The 13922-nt window shown below is 33.7% G+C and overlaps 1 protein-coding gene across 2 annotated transcripts in view; it reads right to left on the reverse strand.

Annotated features, from left to right (window-relative positions):
• Positions 1-13922, reverse strand: part of LOC118193410 (uncharacterized) — a 74217-nt gene that overhangs the window by 56303 nt on the left and 3992 nt on the right. The window contains exon 1 of one of the 2 annotated variants that reach the window (XM_035364490.2): positions 8251-8373. The exons of the other annotated variant lie outside the window; for it this stretch is intronic. The gene's annotated coding sequence lies outside the window, so the exon portion shown is untranslated. Of the gene's footprint in view, positions 1-8250; positions 8374-13922 lie in introns of those variants that run through there. 2 annotated transcript variants of the gene reach the window in all.

The raw sequence follows: 13922 nt of genomic DNA on the forward strand, positions 1-13922 counted from the left end.
AATAGGTAGTCTAAGGTATCTGGTACCAAGTGCTCACCAACTGGTCCTGCAATTTCCACACATTGTGAGGGGGTAGCGTGGCAACATGAATTTGGTTTTCTAGGTGGAACTACTAATGCTCTATTGGATTAATGTCAGGTGTATTTGGAGGCAAAGACATGACTTGAAAGTCACTGGAATGTTCCTCAAACCACTCCCTGACGTTTTGACCCTTATGATATGCTGCATTATCCTGTTGGTAAACACCATTCCCCGCTGGAAAAATGTCATGAATGGCTAAACCTGATCTGCAATGATGTTCACATAGCGCACAGAAGTCAGGGATTGTCCTATGGGGATTATGGGTCCTAATATGTTCCATGAAAACATTGCCCACACCATAATGCTCCCACCATTGGCTTGTCTCCGTCCAACTGTGCATCTGGGAGCCAGAGTTTCGTTTAGAAATCACGTATTAGCACATGCCCATTGATGTGATGGACCAGAAAACATTATTTGTCAGATCCCGCAACTTTCTTCTATTCTTCTAATGTCCCATTCCAATGTTTCTTGGCTTACTGCAGACGCAGCTGGTTATGACATGCTATCAGTGCAGGGATATGCTTCTGCCTCCGGCTGCATAGGTCCATACGCAGCAATGTACGTTGCACAGCCTGTTCAAAAACACTGTCTGAGTCACCACTGTTGTAGCTAGTGGTGATTTCGGCTGTTGTAGCTCTTTGGTGAAGGTGAACAGTGGTAGGAATCTCCACTCTCGTCTGGAATCAATGCGTCAACAACGACACACTGCTGGCCATCAACTTATTTTTCCACCATCCATACACCACTTACGATATGTGCTCACAACAACTGCATGTGAATAATCCAATAAACATGCTGTTTGTGATATTGATGTTCCCAGTCACCGAGCCATAACAATTTTACCTTTATCGAAGTTTGATAAATCAGCTGATTTTCCCATAATGTAGCTAATCGCACTATGTTTGAAAGACAATGCATAGCCACTTGATATACTCCAACATCAGCCACACATGCACAGTGGTTTTGTTCCTGGGTGAGCCCATTTTTATAGGCTGAGGCTGGTTATAATGTAATGGCTCTTTGGTGTACATATATTATATCTGTAATAATTAAGAAATTATTAAAGACAGATGACAAGGAAGCATAAATAAGTAGTTGCAGAATAACCAAATTAAATATTTGATTTTGACTGGCTAATTAATAATGCTCTAAAATTATTATTGGCTGTTTGAGTTTCAGATCTCAAAACTATCTGTATCACCAGCATTATGCAAAAGTCATGTAACAGCTAATCGCATAAATGTCCTCCACGACATAATTAATCCACCATGAGCTTGAGCTCTATTCATCATACAATGGTCTAGCAGCTGTTCCCCAGCCAAATAATGAATTCTGACCCTGTCATTAACATAGCATTATGCAAAAGTCATGCAACAGCTGATTGTATTAATTTCCTATTATTGCCTGTTTGAGTTTCAGATCTCAAAGCTATCTGTATCACCAGCATTATGCAAAAGTCATGTAACAGCTGATTGTATAAATGTCCTCCACGACATAATTAATCCACCATGAGCTTGAGCTCTATTCATCATACAATGGTCTAGCAGCTGTTCCTCAGCCAAATAATGAATTCTGACCCTGTCATTAACATAATGCAAGAGAAATCGAATTTTGTCTGACCAGGCAACACATTATCACCATCCAGTGGACCAACAGTGATGCTCACGAACCCACTGCAAGTATAAACAACAATGACACAGCATCAGGTACAGGACTCCAAAAGTCTCTCAAAATTAACATGCGCAAGTTCTGAACTCAATGTGTCTCATGTAACAGTTTAGCATGTGTTATGGAAATGTTTAAAATTCTAGCCATACACCTTTCAGATGATGGAGGCATTAAAACTTTTCGACAAAATGTTGCATAATGCTTTTTTGTGAGAATCTGCAAGATAAGCTAGAGGTAGATGGTTTTGTGAACAGACCTGAGTTCTCAGATGAAGCTACCTTTCCTGTTTCTGGTGAAGTTAATTGCATAGTTTATGATTTTGAGACATGGGAAATCACCTTGGTGAAGTGAAACATGAGCATGATTCTCCAAAGGTGAACGTTTTCTGCACCATTTCCAACAATTGTGTTTTTGTCCATGGAAAAATTAATTAATGGGTGCATTTACCAACAGATGCTATCAGAGTGATTGTTGCCTCAGTTGGAGGACGTGGTTTCCAGCTTCATTCTGCAGCAAGACAGTGCTCCATTACATTGGTATAAAAATGCACATCAATACATGAATGATAGTCTATCCAATTGCTGGGTCAAACGATACAGTATTGTTTGTTGGCTACTAAGATCCTCCAATCTAAACCTTTGTGGTTTTTTCTGATGGGGTTTTGTTAAAGACAAAGTGTTCATGCCTCCACTTCCTCAGGACTTACAGCAACTAAATCAGCAGATACTGAAGTGCTCGAATCATCAACAAAGGATATTCTATCAAGAGTGTGGCAAAAATTGCAATACTATATAGATATTTTTTGTGTTACCAGAGAGGCACACATGGAACATCTACAGAAACTTGGATAATTATAGTTTCAAAGTAACTTTGATTTATCAAAATAAAAGTAATTACAGCATTCACAAGTATGCCTTCTTTTTGCCCATTTCAATATGAAACACACTGTACATTCAATTTTGAAATTTCCTTTTTTAATTTAATTTTGTTTTCTACTCTTTCTAAATTATTACATCACTTTTCTGTTTTTCTAATGATATGAACTGAAATTCAGTTTTAGATTTTATCTAAATTAGTAGATATGAAAGCAAAGCAGATGCACAGACCTTATAATTACAAAGTTCCGCTGTTCAAGCCCTGTAATTGCTGTGGCGAGAATACCGACTAACTTGTCAATTGAAATTTTTTCATTTTCACTAACCTCTCTGTCACTTTCTTCATGCCTTTACCCATTTTTTGCAGCAATTCCACTTTTAGTTTGATGGACATCGCATGTCAAGTCTCCAAGGTCACACAAAGTGTAATGCCCAAATTCAAGTGGCAGCAGCTTCAGCACCGCCTGGACATGTTGCTCTGTGATTTCCATGAATTTGGTCCACTAAATACACATCTCAATGGGAAGCACAACTCGTACAACAAACTGAAGAACATAGTGGAGAAGTGGCTCCTGTCACAGACGCAGGAGAACAAGGATTCCTTCGGCTCCTGAGACAGTGGGATAGTTGTGCTCAGGCCTCTGGTGATTACTAGTGAATAAAGACTTCAATTACATCCACAGTGTCATTTTGCATCTTTTGATTTGAACACCCCTCATATATTTTGATATAAAAATAATCAATGATGAAGAAACAAATATTGTTTGCAGTGATAAAAGAAATTTTCCATTTTTTGTGAAAGGCAGAAATTTTGTTATGTTCTTTCTTTATTTTTGGAGATACTATAGGTCATGGAATTTTTCAGCCTATTTTCAATGTACTGAATTGTAGACTGTTTTTCATAAAATAATGATATTACTGCCTGCTTTATCCATTTTGGTAATTGTAAATTGTTTTTTGAACAATGAAAACTTTTGAAGTAAATTTCCCAGCATTTAATTCCTAGCTAAAGTTTAACGGTTTTTTTAATTGAATTTTCTTTCCTCTTTGATTAATAACTTCATTCTTTGATTCCTTAAATAGATGAGAAGGCAAACTAAGTTGAGAGCTTGCTTTTATTATAAAATTATCAATATCTGTAGAAATGCTTTCAATGCAATGTAATTTAGAAATGCATTTAATTGGCCTAAATTTTGTTTATTTTTATCATAAACTGTTGAATTTCTTTATCTTGCATAATGTCGAGATTTCATATAAGAATATGCTTATGATGTTCCTCAACAAATGGCAGAAATTTTTCCTTGTTACAAAATCAAGTGGCAGAAAAAAACTTCTTTATGATGGTTGAGAAAACTACTAAGTTTTTGTTGTACTTGGAGCCAGAGTCGTAGCTAGGGTTTTCAGTGCCCAGGAACAACTGAAGATTTCGCGCCCCCTACTGCTTGCCAAGGATGGAAAACATTTCATTCTAAAATGTCCTAACATCAGTTTGGCACCCCTTGGATTCTGCGCCCGGGGACATATGCCCCTCTCTAGCTATGCCCCTGCTTGAAGCATACAGATATTTTGGAAAAATTTCTGGAAATTTCTGTTGAGCTTGTTGAAATATTTTATGAAGTTGAATATCATCAAAATTTCAATAAAGAAAGTTAACAGTACAGAATTTTTTTTATCTTTAGAAGTAACACAGTTGAATTTGAATTGGATGAAATCAAGAATTAAATCAGATAAGATTATTTCCTGTAAATTTATTTTTAATGAAACTTTGAATAACAATTAGATGTCTGTGAGGAAGCAAATGAAGGAAGTTAAGAATATTTTTCTTGAAACTTGGTTCTTCAAATAAATCTTGAAATATGGAATATAGTAAATTAGTAGTAATAGAAATTTTAACGTTTTTCTTTCCTCTGGTACCTCTTTCTGTTTTCTTGCTGAAGAAACTAAACTGCTCATAAACTATAGCATTAAAGTCAGATTTACTATTGATGGCTGAATTTAATCCATATGGATAAAGTGTTCCAAGTTGCAAAACATACAAAGATTCTTTAAAGAGTCTATTTTTAAATATATATATATATATATATATATAAACAGAGTGAACTACTCTTATATACACCCTCGGTTAGCGACAAATTTCTCGGCAAACATCTAACATCTTTGGCAAGAAACTCCACACCACCATATTACTACCTAAATTTTGTGCCTACATTTCAAACTTTAAGTCTAAAATGTCTGCAAAAACGTAATTTTCACACGTGCAAAAACCACGTTTTGAACACACAATTTAAGCTAAAAATCCAAAACAAAAACAAAAAATTTAGATATCAAAAATGTAAAGTTTCTAACCAAAAATATTTCAGAAGAATCCATGTACACAGTGTATGTTTTAACTTGAAAAAATATCACAGAATTGCACAATCTGCAGCAAAGGAATCTATGAACTACGTACACCTAGCTTAAATAAATTAAGATAACAACAATAAATTCTAAAAAATACCATGTACACAGCATTCTGTTTAAACTTTAAAAAAAAAAATCTACGAATTGCACAATCTAGACAGCGAAGGAATCTACGAACTACGCACACCTCGCTTTAATAAATTAACATAACAATTTCGACTCATCAACTTCCACCACTTTATCTTTCCCTCCTATCTTCAGAGACACAGAGCATACAAAGTCCAGTATACATAAATCAGTCATAAATCACTCAAATACCACACACCACACGAACCCACTAGCAACTGAAATTCAAGTTTCCAAGTAAAAAGGGTTGCCAATGAAACTAACATCGCCCCCAGAACATGCAAACGTGCTAAAACCCAGCGCACAACACATCTTGTCGCATTTGGCGACCTGAGGGCGCATATAAGAGTAGTACCAAAGAGAGAAATAAAATTATCTTCTGTATTGAGGCATATCTATGTTGAAGAAGAGTGCTAACAAAAGTATTAGTATCTTTCTGATGGCATTATTGCTTAAACTACAAAAGGAAATTTCTAGCACATAACTTAAAAGTTGTACAAAATTTAGATTAGACAACACAAGTATGCTTGAGCTATCTGGCTATTTTACTACTAAAGAAAAAAAATCCCAATTGATATAAAAGAGCACTCAGAAGAAATGTTTTATTATGACATTACATTTAAATTACACAAAAAGAAAGAAAACAAAATTGGTATATATGTGCAAATAATTTATTTTAATCGGGCTACTCATAAATTCAAAAAACAGAAATAAATTTTTGGCTAACTTTCAGTTGGAAGTATGAGGTAGGTTTTGAGGACATATGGACTATATGGTATGGTGGCAAATTTTTGTTTTCAGTATTGAAGCAAGCTACAATATTTCAGCACTAATAATTTTTTTAACTACATCCAAATAAACATTTTGCCAAAAGATTAATTAAACTAGCTAAAGTTTAACTGTTTTTTTTTTAATAAATAGATAGGCCCACAATGAATCTATCCTCAAATTATTTTGTGTTGTTAAATAATAGAATGATTCAGAGATAAAAGCATCAATCTGTACTTTACAATACAAATGTTTAAGTACATGAGTAATTTGTTTGACAGAAAACCCAGCATGCAAAAGAAGACGATTGTTTTGAAGATATTTTAAAAGTTTATTGTTGAGCAGTATAGACAACCTATAAAAATGCATATATCAGCCATACAAAATCTCATTATTTCACATAAAATATCTTCTTTTTTAAAAAAAAAAAAAAGTTTCTTTTTACTATTGACAGAACTGTACCTATTAACTGTAAAGATAGCCCAACAAACATTTTTTGTCAAAGATTTTGCTTTGTGAGAGTGTGGATCATCAAAAAGTACCCACTAATCTTATAAAAAATTGTTAATTAGTAACGACTAAAATTTTTTTTGTTTTTAAAAATAAAATTAACAAGCAGGAGGAATAATAAGATAGCCAACGTCTTAAACACATAAACACCACCGATGAGAAACAAAAGCATAATTGTACAAAAAATATACTCATGAATTAGTATCCAACATTTTTACAGCATGTGCTTCGATATAAAGTTTAAGAAGGCAATGAAATACAACAGTCTTCAAGGGCTTTGTCTTAATCAATTAACCAAGCTATCAATCAATGATATGTATAGCTAAGCCGATCATATTAGTTTTACTTTTACAATACTTAGTTTTAACTTTTTTATGATCAAATTTAAAAATGCATCAATCAGTATCAAAGTCTGATTAACAATTTATCTAACTTGGAGATAACGTATACATATATATGAACAATGTACATTGTTTATTATGCCTAACTTAAAATTTTTCTTGAGATAACAAACTGTGCCTGCTGTACTCTGGATACTTATGAACATGTTCTACAGTTTCTATAATATAAAAAGTTAAGAGGCATTTATTTAATAGGCATCAGTAAGTAAAAATAATTTACGTCTAGCATATATCACTATGTGTTTTTTAAAAAAATTAAATGTCTACAATATGTAACTGATATTATATATCTATTTCTTTTTTTTTTTTTTTTTTCTGAATGAAAAATAACATCCACAACCGAAGCTTTCAATTACTTGATCAGAAAAGAATTGGCAGTAGTTACAAGAAAACAAAAGCAATCATTAGCTTTTGAAGGCTTTAGCAAAAATTAATAAAAAGCTATAATAAATCTAGAACACAATCCTTTTTTTCTCCTTCTCTCTCTCTTTTTATTTTTTTTTTTAAACTGTACATCCATTAACATTACACTTTTTCAATACTCCCTTAGTGATGCTGACTGCCTTACTGATAGGATGGGGTTCAAATCCCAGAGAAAGTATAGATGTTTGTAAGCATGTAGTCAGGGTTCTGGAATGCAAGTGGATCCACTACATTCATAAATTCCAGAAATTTAAGGAATCAGAAAATTAAAAAAAATGTAATAAGTTTAATAATGGTTAATACTGATTTTTCAATTATATTTAAAATTAATTTAATTACACTGATTGCAATTAAATTACGAAAACACTAGTTTTAGTTGAAGATTAAACAAAATAAGAATATGTGGCCGAGGATAACAGAAAAGTCGGTACTCTTCGGTTATCAGAATCGAATTCAGAAATGTATGCACATATGCACGCATGTGTATATGTACGTACATATATACACGTGCATACGTACATACATTTCTGAATCTGGTCCCGATAACAGAAGAGTAACGAAAAGTCTTGCTATTCCTCAAGAGCAAAGGACACTTATTTTACTGAATTTAAACGTCAACACATTTTAAGTTTTTACATAAATTTTATACATTAATTGAAACGAATACACGTAGTAATACCTAGCCATTTACAGAACTTATTAAATTAAGCAGCTAAACTGAATCAAACTGATGAGCTTCATGTAGGTAATCAAAAATGTAGGTTTATACATTTTCTCACATAGGACCAAGTTTATAACTCTGTGCATATATACATATACAACATTATTGCAGTAATGTGATTATATATCATGTTCATGAGCTCACGATATATTTATTTTTAACATGAATTCTAAAAAAGAAATGTCAACAGCTAACAATTTATTATTCTCAGCTTTAACACACTTCCTAATTAATCTGCCAACTTTAAAAAATAAATTTAAAATGTTTTAAAACGTACTTATGACGGGAAATACACACAAAAATTATCAAGTTTCACAAAATAAAAAAATAGCAATAACATTTGTTTAAAAATTCGTTATCCAGAAGAAATAAACAAATGTCCTGTTTTGCACTCGATAAGTGTTTCTGCCCGAAGGGCAACACTATTTCAGTCCTTAATTTAATTAATTTAACAGTTGATTTTTTTTTAAAATCTAATTTATATTTCCTTAAAGTAGACTTAATTGCTAGAATAAATTCTAAATATTAAACCTTAAATCATGCATATTCATATGTATATATGGTAATAATAAAACTCATAAATCAAAATGAAGTAACAATTTCAGTCCTTCATTTCTAGGGAGTAAAACCAAAGAATTTCTAAGGACTTTCCTTAGAGATTCTTTGGTCAAACTGATCATTCCAAGCCAAGGAGGTTAGACCTCCTTGTTCCAAGCGGCCGATCGGTGAAATCGCTGAACACTGGTAGCTCGATCCGAGGTTCGAATACCGCGAACGGCTGGTGGCATGGGCATTTTCGTGAGTTTCCCCATGTGTAACGTGTATATGAGCCAGTTTCTTTTAGAAAATACTCCACATAGGCACCCTTCCCTTAGGCAGATAGCCCTAGTCTGCTTTGCCATAATTAAATAAATGGATAATGTTTGGAGAACAGCCTCAACGCCAAAAAAGGGTGAAATAGCTCCTTATGGTAGACCAGGCTATGGTTGTCATCCGATGACGTACTTCCTCTAAGAGGGCAGCGGTATACATTCTCCCTGCTAAGGGATTACCCGTAGCAACAAGTTGGGATACGTATTCGTAAAATATTGTCCCGTTTGCTGTTTTCTTATCAAGCAAAGAGTATTAAATTAGAAATAGCACATAATTGAATAAAATATAATTCTAGATATAAAATATTGATAATTTATGTAAAAATAAGTGTCCTGCACCTGTAAATATTTATTTAGTGCTTTATTTTCTGTTTTCATTTGCTTTGTTATGCCTCCCTGTACTCATCAATGTTCAAACATGGTTTATTCTATAGCTTTTTAGCATTTGTTTATGTGCATTGATTGCAAATAATCTATTAACATTTTCTTGTGCTTGCTCTTTTGCAATGTGTGCTTTCATATCATAGTGCAATGAAATAAGTCAATGTGTGCTTTCATATCATATTCATAGTTATGTGCAGTAATCTGAATTGAGAGGCCTTAAACAGACCTAAGATCTGAATCTTAATTGAGAGGCCTTACCAGACCTAAGTTCTCAGACTAAACATATCTGCAGTATATTTGGTCTGAGACATTTGTAGTCTCAGTCTGATATTTAGTGTATAGCACCTTTAATATTTTTTATGTTTATTGTACGAATTAAATATAATAATAAATTTTTAGAAGTATGTATGCAATAAATTTGTGTGCTGTTGGATACGATAATGCTCTCTCAAGTCTTAATTGTTCAAAATTCCACAAAATGCAATAGCATTGTATTTCATTTTTTAACTGCAGTAAAAATATCATTAAACCTGCTATAAGGATACATATTTTGCAGTATTTAAACACATATTTATTACATGCATTATGTAATGGAAAAAGTAATTTGTCATTTAACATTTCCTGATTGTTATGTTTATAGTATTTTATATATATGATACATTATGAACTGAGAGGTTGCAATAAATATTAATAAATTAATATTTCCTGATGTACAATACATAAAATAATGCTGCGTGCAGTTAATAAAAGTGGATTTAAATGTTATAAGAATAAACTAAAAATAGCTTGTTTCAATTTGATTTTAATTGCCATAAATATAAATCATCTCCAACTTACAGAATGTGATAGTAAACATTTTACAGTATTCCCTTTATGATTTATTTCATTTAATTAAGTAAACAAAACTCCCTGGTAATTGTATATGATTACAGCAAGATGTTTCAGAATTATTATAAATGAATTATACAAATATATAATGCAAACTTCAATACATGCATTACAATGACAGTGGATCTTGTTTACGAAACAGAGATTGATTCGACTGCAGATCTTGTCAGCTAGTTATCATCACTGCAGCAGAGACTTGCTGAATAGCTTTCAAAGTAAATGCCAATCACTTCTTTGTCATTGTGATGTATGTATTGCAGTTTGTAACAGTTCATCTGAACAATTCTGATAAATATCAAGCATTATTTTCTTGTAAATATCCATGATTAAAATAGCATTTTATTCTCCAAGTTCTTTGCAATTAATATGTTTCCGTGTTCATATTTCACATTCTGCAATACATTGTATTGCGAAAATTATTGCTTAAGCCATGCTGTATTATACCTTAGAGAGTTGACTATAGAGGGAAATAAAAATTAAATTTTATGTATATTAGGAATAGTATGTATATGATAGTTGAATATTGAGTTCATATCGTAAGTCATATACATAACTACCCATCAAAATGTTTTCCAGTGAAATTTATTATATCCTTTTTTACCAAATAAAAACAGAAAAGGAGGCATTATTCAACTAATATGTTTAACAATAATACTGATTCCAGATTAGCTAATTGCACCTTCTTGGAAAAAAAAAAAAAAAAAAAAAAAACATATAATACATAGGACATTTTACAGAATTACAGCTAAGCTCAAATTACATACTTTTTAATTTACTTATTAAGTTTAGTAACAGTTTGACTTATTTTATTGTGATTTTCATTTTTATTTTAATTTGATCTGGTCTGTGTGATTTGATTATGGCAAAATATGTGAGAGCTATTTGCATAAGCAGAAGCATGATTTCATAGAGGACTTACTGACTCGTATCCTCATTATACAGGCATCAAATTTCTTAACCTAGAATTGCACTCAGGTCAAACTACCAGCTTTGAGCAACTTTACTGCTCAAGCACTGGTGGGCACATTTTTGTTATGATGGAATAAATTTTTCCATTGTATTTTAACATTTTTCTTTGAAACAGTCATGGGTTTATTTTCTGTTTTTAAGCTGTGATATTGAGACTATTGTGGTGTCATTTTGCAAATGACTTGTATTCATGCATGTGCCCCAATTAATACTTGTGTAATTAAAAACTTGTTCAATGCTTATTATGCAAAGTATTCAGTTTAAAAGTGTACCCTTCATAAAATCATTATTGCACACATTCATAAGACATATCTTTTATATATTATACACTCAGGTTTCAGCCTTAGAAGGCCAGCGAATGATGTTCCATTTGAAAAGCTTGATTGGAATGAGCCTATGCATGAATACTTCATAACAAGATAGATACTTCATTCACTGACGAATACTACAGAATGATATAGATATTGAAACTATCAAAATGGTAGTACAAGAATTGGATCAGAGTATGGAATCATTAATCAAGGGATATTATGCTTTATGCATGGCTTGACAAATCTACACCATAGATTGATCTTTGCATAAATTCACCTTTGAAAACTGCCAAAAATATTTAAAAAAAAAAAAAAAAAAAGGAGAACTCTTAATGGGTAAGCAATGAGTTTTTATTTCTATAGCAGGCCACATTACGTGACAATTGATAAATTAAATATACAAAATAATGAAATCTTGCATCTTAAAAGGAAACCAAATACTTTTTCTGATAGTAATGAAAAAAATCTGCAGGTATTACTAAAGGTTTTTCTAAAATTGCCAGAAGAAAACTTTCAAAAAAATGCTACCAAATACGTAACTAGTAAAAAAAGGTTGTCATCTTGATTCACGTAAACCCCAAGATAGCAATCAGCCTTCTACAAGTAACCCAGATAATACTAATAGTCAAACAGAATTTGTCACCTCAACCTAGTTCAGTTTCATGTATCAAATCTCGGAGAAGTCGTGAATGTCATATTCTTTCTGGCATGTAGGCATTTGAATTCTGCTGAAGCAAAAGTTTCCTAGAGCAGCCGATGATAGAAAAAGATAAATACAAGACCATTGGCTAATGATTTGCACTTTATTTTGCATACACAATCTTATGCTTTCAAATATATTTTCGTTTCACAGCACGTTTGCCAAAATGGGACCTTCATTTATTACTTACTTAATTATTACTTAATTATCATTTATTATTTTTAAAAATTATATTTATTACAGAATTTCAAAATTTTAGTGATCAGTTTATTAATTAAACTTACTTAATTTTTACAAAAGTAATTATTGAGATATCTCAGGCTATTATAAATCTCAGTATATCATAAATTTTAAGGTATGTATTAAGGCATTGATTTGTAGAGTTGGCGGATGTCCCCCTGGAGGATTTGGATTACTTGGCATATACTTTCAAATTGGCAAATTAGATCAGAACCATCCAGGGATGGTCGGACATGGCTCCTCAAGAGCCCAAACCTGCTCAGTTAGGGAGAGATCTGGCAATCGCACGGGCCAGGAAAGTGTTGAAGATGCAAGAAAACAATTAGTAGAAAGGCATGCTGTGTGCATCCGGGCATTACCCTGCAGAAATGTAAGCCCAGAGATCCATGAAAGGAAGGGAAAAAATACAGGGCTGGAATCTCATCAAAGTGCTGCCGTGAAGTGCCACACCAAACGAGGCCGGCTATCAAATGAAATGGCACCCCATACCATAGGTCCTGGTTATCTCATTGGCAATATCCAGATGAGTATCCATTGCTGTTCTGAACGTCTCCAGACAGGTCTATGCTAGTCATCAGAACTCACTTCGAAACAGGACTCATCGTTGAATATTCTAGTCTGTGAAGCTTCGTTCAAACGGGAGCGTAAAGGGCATAAGTGATTAAAGCCGAGCTCCATTGCCAAGGCAACCAGTCTGTGCTACGTCACAAAATCTGGTTTAAGGCTCGTGACATAGGGTTCAAAGTTTTCAACTTTACGGCGAGTTTGGGATAAGCGTCGAACAACCAGAGCGAAGCTAAAACGAAGCGGTGTTCTACAGAAGATTTCGCTGTCACAAAACAAGCACAGCGAACGCGGGAAATCAATCGAGCAGGAGAACCGCACGGGAAAGTTGTAGACACATCCACGCATGCACAAATTTAGCTTCTATCATTGGCCACGGCTTACACTCCGTTCTCGAAAGTGTGAACGGAATTCCCGTATTTTATGCCGCTATGACTATGCCTCTATGCCCTTTACGTTGCCGTCTGAATGCAGCCTTAGATCCCAGGTCGAATACGTCCGGCACCACTGCAAACACCTTGATTGTGTGCAATCGGCGCAATGCCTTCTGTGACTTCAGCTCCCGTTCCCAGAGTCTCCTATCACTAGTAATTGCACTGATATTCCAGCTACACATCAGATAAAACATCAGAGGCTGAGGTTGAATTTGTGAGCAGCAGAGGCTGAGGTTGTAAGCGTGTTTGGACGATCACTTTTTCCTCGCATTCTGCCATCGCTTTTGCTCGACCATTACATTCTTGACGCTCTCTACGACCATGGTTCACCCATTCCTGTGAACGTCGTTGAATGGTCACATCGCTCGGATCCAAATATCTAGCTACTCTGCGGCCACCCTCATTCCTTTATTCTTAAATGATGACATATGCTCATACTTTTCAGGAACCCGTCTGCGAGACATTGGTACAGTCCACGTAGATCGACAGACCCATACTCACATGGAAGTTATGCATTAGCAATGAAATGTCTGTTTTATGTACCATCCGTCGATAGCTCAGTTGGCAGAGCAGTTGAGTGTACAGGT

This window comes from Stegodyphus dumicola, chromosome 2 (assembly GCF_044657685.1).
Source record: "Stegodyphus dumicola isolate Sdum_Otavi_A_Nest chromosome 2, ASM4465768v1".
NCBI classification, from domain to species: domain Eukaryota; kingdom Metazoa; phylum Arthropoda; class Arachnida; order Araneae; family Eresidae; genus Stegodyphus; species Stegodyphus dumicola.